The sequence below is a fragment of the Pezoporus wallicus genome, unplaced genomic scaffold (assembly GCF_028554395.1).
Source record: "Pezoporus wallicus isolate ANWC-B61680 ecotype Strahan unplaced genomic scaffold, APGP_CSIRO_Pwel_v1 contig_10711, whole genome shotgun sequence".
In the NCBI taxonomy this organism is placed as follows: Eukaryota; Metazoa; Chordata; class Aves; order Psittaciformes; family Psittacidae; genus Pezoporus; species Pezoporus wallicus.
In genome coordinates, this window is record NW_026638325.1 from 22,193 (window position 1) to 29,665 (window position 7,473).

Below are 7,473 nucleotides of genomic sequence, written 5' to 3' on the forward strand. Positions count from 1 at the left end.
ATAGGTGGGGGTTTGGGGGCTTTGATGGAGGTTTTGGGGGGGGGGGGGGAAGGTCTTCTGTTCACTTGGGGGTGATGAGGTGGAAGCCTCCATCCCTCCATCGCCCAGCAGCCGCAGCCTGGTTCCAGCCGGCTCCATCCGCTGATGGCGTCGCCCCATCTTCCTTCAATCCGGAATGACGAAGGCGGCCATAAGGAGCATCGGGAGGGCCGACGTGGGCCCGTGACAAATGGCTTGGTGACAGTAATCGCCCCATTAGGATCTGCACGGCGAGCCCCGGCGCAGCCGCCGCGCCGCGCTCCTCCCCGGCACCGGGTGCAAGGAAAGGTCAATGCAGCGGCACCGAGCGCCCGCTCCCGATGCCTTGCATGCTAATGCACCCCTGGGATTCCATTCGGATTCCGAGTGAATGCAGCTGAACCAATCGCAGTCAGGTGTTTCTTCCTCTGGTGCCCGTTGTTTGCTGGGAGAAAGCGCCAGGGATATGGGGGGGAACGGTCGGTGGGGGAAGGTAGGATGGGAACGATGGGGTTTGTTGATGCTTTGACCCCAAAAGACCTGCATCACCCCCAGCCAGGATAAACCCTTTGCCTTGCACGTTGCCGTCGTCTTCAGAGCGTCATGGAATGGGTTGGGAAAGCTCCTCCAGCTCCGACCCCGTGCCATAGGCAGGGACAGCTTCCACTTAGAGCAGCTTGCTCCAACCCGCATCCAACCCAATCGCATCCCCTTTGCCTTGCACTCTAAGACAAGTGCCCCCTGTGCAAGGAGCAATTCCCCTTCCTCCCCATGGATTTACAGTCTGGGAATGAAGGTGCACATCCAGCCTGGGAAAGGGATGATGGGCACAAATGGGGGGGGCATCGTGGTGCCTGCAAAACCTTTCCAATGGGAAGCAAGGGTTTCTTTGACCTTTCCACCCTCTGAGGTGCAATGGAGTCAGTGCCGGGTTGGGATTGAATTCCCGGGATGCAGCTGTGATTTGCAGCCATTTTCCAGCAGTGGGATGCCGGGATTTCATGCCAAATTGGGATGTTCCCCTCCTTGGGTGGCTTTTATCACACCAAATGGGGTGATTTAGGAGCACAAGAGGGGGCAAATCCTCCTACCCCGTGTAAAACTACACTTAGTGCAGTGCCTGGGCACGCTTACGAGGGTGCAAACGTGTGGATATGGGAAAACACAACACTGGGGCATCTGGATCCCATTTCGGATCCGTATCCCAGTCCGGATCCGTATCCCATTCCGGATCCACAGAGACACAGGCGGGATGCTCGTCTCCTGAAGGAGAGCAGAATACAACGGGAGGGGATTGATGGTTTTCCCACCCCATAAAGTGGTTGGGTTTATTTGCAGCGGGTTCCTCTAAACCACCTTCCTGGTCCAGGTTGGAACGATTCCGCCCTGGAAAACCGTCCCCCGAAGGGATAGCTCAGCCTATGTTAAATGCTAATCGCAACGGGAAGATGGACTCGTTTGGGAGCGAAGGAATCAATGGGAATCGGGGATCCCCATGCTCCAGCCCCCTCCGAGATGCTGGGGAGCGGGATACGGGGAGGGGATGCCCCGGCGACGGCGGCTGCACAGAAACCGGGAGATGAAAAGGGTGAGAGGCCTCGGCAAGCGAGGGCTGTCGGGGTGATGGATGGGGGTGAGCGGAGGGTGAGGCCCCTCCTTCCCCGGAGCCACGAGATGCCAAAGGGATTCCAAGAACAAGAGAGCACTGTTTCACCCCGAAAGCCTGGAAAAAATGGAAAATCCACTCTCTTCCCGGTATCCTGCAGAGCCGAGGGATCCGCTCCTTTCCCTGCTTTTTCTTTCGTCTTGGTTTGGGTTTTCCACCTTTTTTTTTTGGGGGTGGGGGGGTGTGTGTGATTTTTTTGCTTCCTTATTTCCATACAAATAAATAAGGGCGCCGAGGACGTGTCAATGGCAGCGCTGCCGGGTCCAATCCGCCTGGGAGCTGCTGGGTGTTCCCAGCTCTGTTTGCTTAGGAAACAATGAGGCGCAGGGAGGAAGAGGAGAAGCACGGGAAGAGCTGGGGCAAAGCAATTTTGAGGGGACCCCCCCCCCAATAACAACCCCCTGGGAGCCGAGGGAAGCGGGGTTCATTTGGCAAAGCAGCTCAATCCCGCGGGTTTCTTTCCCTATGGATGCTCTGCACCGGTGCTCGTTTCCCTTCCCTGCCCATGTTCCATCCCTAGGGGAGGAGGGATGGACACAGTGACCCCAAACCCACCCCAAATGGGATGGGGAGCAGCGTTGCTGTGCCGTGTGTCCCCCTAATGTAATCCCCAGGGCGCCAGAGGCACCGGAGTGAAGGGATCCGTGCGGGATGCTCGTGGTCGCACTTAGCCATAGGGTTTTAATGGCAAGAATAGGTTGGGAGCTCTTTTCCCAGCTCCCATGGCCTTCCCAGATGCAGAAGCCTCTCCCCAGGTGCAGGATATGTGTTTAAATCCCAGGGAATGAGCAGAGCTGGGATGCTGGAGGGGTCCCAAGCCCCAATGAGGGCTGCTTTGCTCCCTCCCATCTCCTTTGCCTTCCTTTCTCCTGTGTTTCTTGCCACATTCCCACATCCCGTTTGCCATCCCACTCCTCATGAATGCATAGGGAACGGGACTGACAGCAGGATAGAATGCCCAGGTCAAAACATGGGAGCTATGGAGTATCCGGGAGCTCGTTGCCGTTAAAACCCATCATTTTAAGGAATTTAATGGAGGTTGAAAAACAGGACCTGGGTGGATTCCCAATAACTCCAGGGGTTGGGAAAGGTGGGTGCTGGTGGGGCTTGCCAAGGATCCAGCATCAGCAGCATCGCGATGCCGCTCGGCTATGGATGCTTCCCGGGTACCGGCATCCCTGGGAACAGAGGCTTTGGGATTTGCCAAATCCCAAAGGCTCCCAAAATGCCAAGTGGGAAGAGCTTTGGGAATGCTGAGCGGTGGAAGGGGTTGGAGGGGACACTATCCGGGGGGGGGGGGGATCCTTTGGGATGTGCTCCTGCCTGTTAGGTTTGGGGATGAAGAAGCCTTCGATCGGTCCCTTGGGGGAGGTTGGGAGGGGAAGGGTGACCCCCTGCCACCCATGGGACACACAGGGATCGGGTGGGGGGCAGAGACACCCCCCAGCTCCATCCCGAGGTTTTCCCTTCCCAGTGCTCTCAGGGGGGATCATTCCCCTTTGGATTGAAGCTGGACACCCCCCTGCTGGTCCCCTTGGTGGGGGGACATCCCTCTGGCCCTGGGTAGCATGGAGGGGGACACGACACATCCCACTGCATCCGGCTGCATAAGGAAAACACATCCATGCGTGATAACAGGGACATATGGGATTGCAGACATACGGAAACGGGGATGTATGGAATGGCAGACATGGAAACAGGGATGTATGGAATTACAGACATGGAAACAAGAACGCATGGACACACACTCATGCTGTAGCTCCATCCCAAGGCATCACCCTATGACCCCCCCCATAGCTCTGTCCCTGCAGTGACCTGACCCACATCCCCACAGCCAACACATATATAACACATATAACAACGTGTGTAATACATATACCATGTATAACAACATGTGTAACACATACAACAACATGTGTAACACATATAACATACATAACAACCCCTATAACATATATAACCCCTATACACGAGGATGCTATTGCATCCGAGCAGCATAAAACAGGGCACACAAGGCCACAGCACATTTGGGGGGGCCTTTGAGCACCCACACAATACCCCCCGGATCCCTTTGGCTGCCTGCGAGCCCAGGGCTCTCCATATGACCATATACATGGATGGATGGATGGATGGATGGATGGATGGATGGATGGATGGATGCATGGATGGATGGATGGACGGACAGGCACATACACAAGGAGGTTGCGACACCGCGCGCACAAACCCAGCTGTTGCACCATGAACGGGGCCGCATCCTGCACCGGGTTCATTGCCTTGAGGCATCAATGGGGATGTGCACATGCATACATGTATATACACACGCGTGTACACGCGCACGCGTGCACTGGCCCCAGAAGGTGACGAGCTGCCGACGGGATTTGCATCCCATTAACAAGGGTTACTCCGTAAGGCAAAAGAGCCCTCAACCCCTCAAGGTTTGGGGTGCGGGAGGAGGAGGAGGAGGATGGCTGGAGGAAGGGCTGAGGAGGGGAGGAACGGGGCGGGGAGCCGCATTGGGAAGCGAATCACGTCGGGTAATTTATGGGGGATGCTGCGGCGGGAGTTGAAGACCTCGATGCCTTCCATAAACTATTCCACTTGTTCCAAACCCGCGGGGGCTGGGAAGGAATTTGGGGGGGGGGGTGTGGAATAGTTGTATTCCCCTTGGGAATTTCACCTGGGAGCGACCCTGTCGCATCTCCCCCAGCACCCAGCATCCCCATTGAAGGTAAAGGTTGGGTTTTAGGGTGCTGCATCCCTTCCAAGAGCCCCTTTTCCAGCGCCATCATCGTCGTGTCCCCCCCCAGGAGCCTCATTCTCCATTCGAATCCCTTTGACTCCCGGGAAAGGCAGCGGCTGGGAGCGGGAGCGGCCTTTGCAGCAGTCACACTTGTCAAGGGAGCCCATCTTTTAGCCCTCAGGAACAGCAAATCCCCGTGAACTCTGGGTGAACCAAGATTGAAGCCATAAATCAGCCCCACAAAAGCCCTGCTGCTGCCTGCGCCTGCCGGGCTCCTACCTTTAACGCTTTCACGGGCGAAGGAGGAAAGGACAAGGAGGAGGAGGAAAGGGGGGGGGGAAACGTCCCCGTCCCCGTCCCCCCCCCTCCCCATTCCAAAATGAATCCATTACAATAAACCCACCCAAATCCACGTTATTGATTACGCGGTTTGAGGATGAGGAGGCAGCAGGATGCTGGTGCCTTCTTAAGGTGAAATGAAGGCTCCCCCCCCCCCCCCCCCCCCCCCCCGGCGATGGGTTGAGGCTTGTTGGGGTGCTGCAGTTTGGGGGTGTCAAGGAGAGGGGAGATGAGGAGGCTGCGGAGGAAGGGAAGGGGTGGAAAGGGGCGATGGAGGAGAAGCGAGCATTGATTAGCGAAAGGAAATAGCTGGCGTAATGGATCTGGGAGGGGAGGGCTCTGTGGTGGAGGGGCATCGATCCGCTAATGGGAGAGAGAAAATGGGAAGGGGGGGGGAAGAAATGCATATATATATATTTATATATATAAAAAGCCTATTAAGGAATAGCAGGCAGCGTGCGGTGCATACAGATGGGCAGCGCTGCCTGCTCCTGCCTCTACCTGCAGCCGGCAGCATCCCAACCCCACACGTGGGGGTTTCATCCCTTTGAACCCCCCCCCTTCCTTCCCTTCCCACGAACCCAAGGGCTTGGAAACCACAGGGAAAATCAAAACACAGCTTCATCCCGGGGCGGGATGCTCCAGGGATGCTTCCCCCCCCCCCCCCCCCCCCCGCAACATTCCCTCTTTCCCGGCTAATCCAAGATGCCAAACAATCTGATGGATATGGGGGGGGGAATGATGATGTTAATTCGCAATGCCCTTTTCCTGCCGAATTTAACTGGGAGTTAATGCGCACCGGAAACGCCGGCTCTCCTCCTGCCTCGCTAATGGGCTGAGGTATTAGCTTGCTTCTAACGATGCATACAAATGGGCTTGTCTCGGGGGGGGGCTGCCCTAAGATTTATGGCTCTTTTGCCTTCTGGAGCTGTAAACAAGGCAAGGGGAAGGAAAAAAAACCCACACCCCCCCCCTAAATCCCATTCCATAAACCGCTTCCTACCTGCAGGAGCCGGGAATAAAAGAGAGGAGGCGGCAACCGGGCGCAAAAACTTGACTTTATTCCTATTTAGGGGGCATTTCCCATTAAGGGGGGGGCACCCGGGAGCAGGAAACGCGCTGCTTGGATGTGGGGGCTCAACCCGATGAATTGGCACCCCTTTCCCCCAATGGGCCTGTACTGGGGGGGACTGGAAGGGATTTGGGGGTCGGGAAGGGGAGTGATGGAGATGCTGTAAGGGTGGGAAAGGGGGGGGGGGGTCCGCTCGCGTTTTCACTGTTTTAATGGGGTTTTCCGTTATTCTTCTCGTTTTAATGGTGGTTTTTTTTCCCAGAGGCAAGCGGGGAGCGAGTTTGGTTCCCCCCTCCCCCGGGCATCGCCGCTGTTCCCGGAGGGAATTCCCAGCTAAACCAGAGAGGAAAAGAAAGGGAAAAGAAAGAGGGGGGGGGGAAAACACCCGAAATGGAGCCAAAAAAAGAACAGAAAGGAGCAATCCCAGGGAAATCCTCGCTTCTCCGCAGGTTTCGGAGCCGCCGGAGCGGGATGAGGGGGCCGGAGCTTGGGAGCGAATGGCAAGGATTTGGGAAGAGTTGGCTGGAATTAGCGGTTCTGGTAGGTGCGAAGTGCGGCCGTGTCCCGGGGGGTTCCTGCTGGGGGGACTCCGAGAGGCCCCCAAAAAGGCGATTTAAAGGGGGGAAATAAACCCCAAAGTGGAAGAGGGAGAAGGTTTGGAGTGGGAATTCCAAGCTCCAGGAGTTTCTCCTCGCTTTCCTTGTGGCTGTTGTCGGGGGGGTGAGGGGAATAAAGTCCGTTTCTTGGGAAGTAGCATTCAGGACCGGGACTTGTAGCCATCACTGGGGGTGCATTAAATCACAGCGATCCTATAGATTATATAGACTATATAGATATTATCTATATTTATCATCTATATTATCTGTATTATTTTATTATATGCCTAATTTGTATTATATGTAATATATATTCAATATTCCAGATTACAGACTGCACCTTGTCTCCTTTATAGCTTTTATACCAACTTTATCTCTTTTGTATTTTATCTCGTGGTTATTCTATAGGATCTATTCTACATTCTTGGTTCTGTATTCTAGAATCTAGATTACACATTATGTATTCTACCTTTAAGCTATTTTATCTATTATCTATTCTATTTTATGTATATTTTTTGTCTATTTTATATATTATATACAATATTTTATATAGTATATATGATTATATTTTGAATGATCCGATATATATCTATATTATCCTTCTCATATATAGAACGTATTTGTTCTAAAAACATACATTTTACATATTAAAATGAATATATATATCTATGGTATATATAATAGATACAGAATACATATTATAATGCTATATAATGTAATTTATATTTTAAATATTGCATATCTTATACGTTCTACACTTTTTAATGCATTCTATAAGCTACATTATACGTTATATATCTTTATTAAACATTATGCATTCGATATGATTATTAAACCTTGTGCATTATACACCCTGCAGAATATTTCAGGTTTTATTCTAAACTCCATCTTTCCAACTGCTGTTATACAGGCAATTTCCTCTCCTATAGGTTTATACCATTCCATACGCTTTAGACACACACACTTCACCGATCCCCATGGAAAACCGGGCACCCGCTCGCCTGCCCCGAGGCAAACCCGACCCCGACCCCCAAAACCCCTC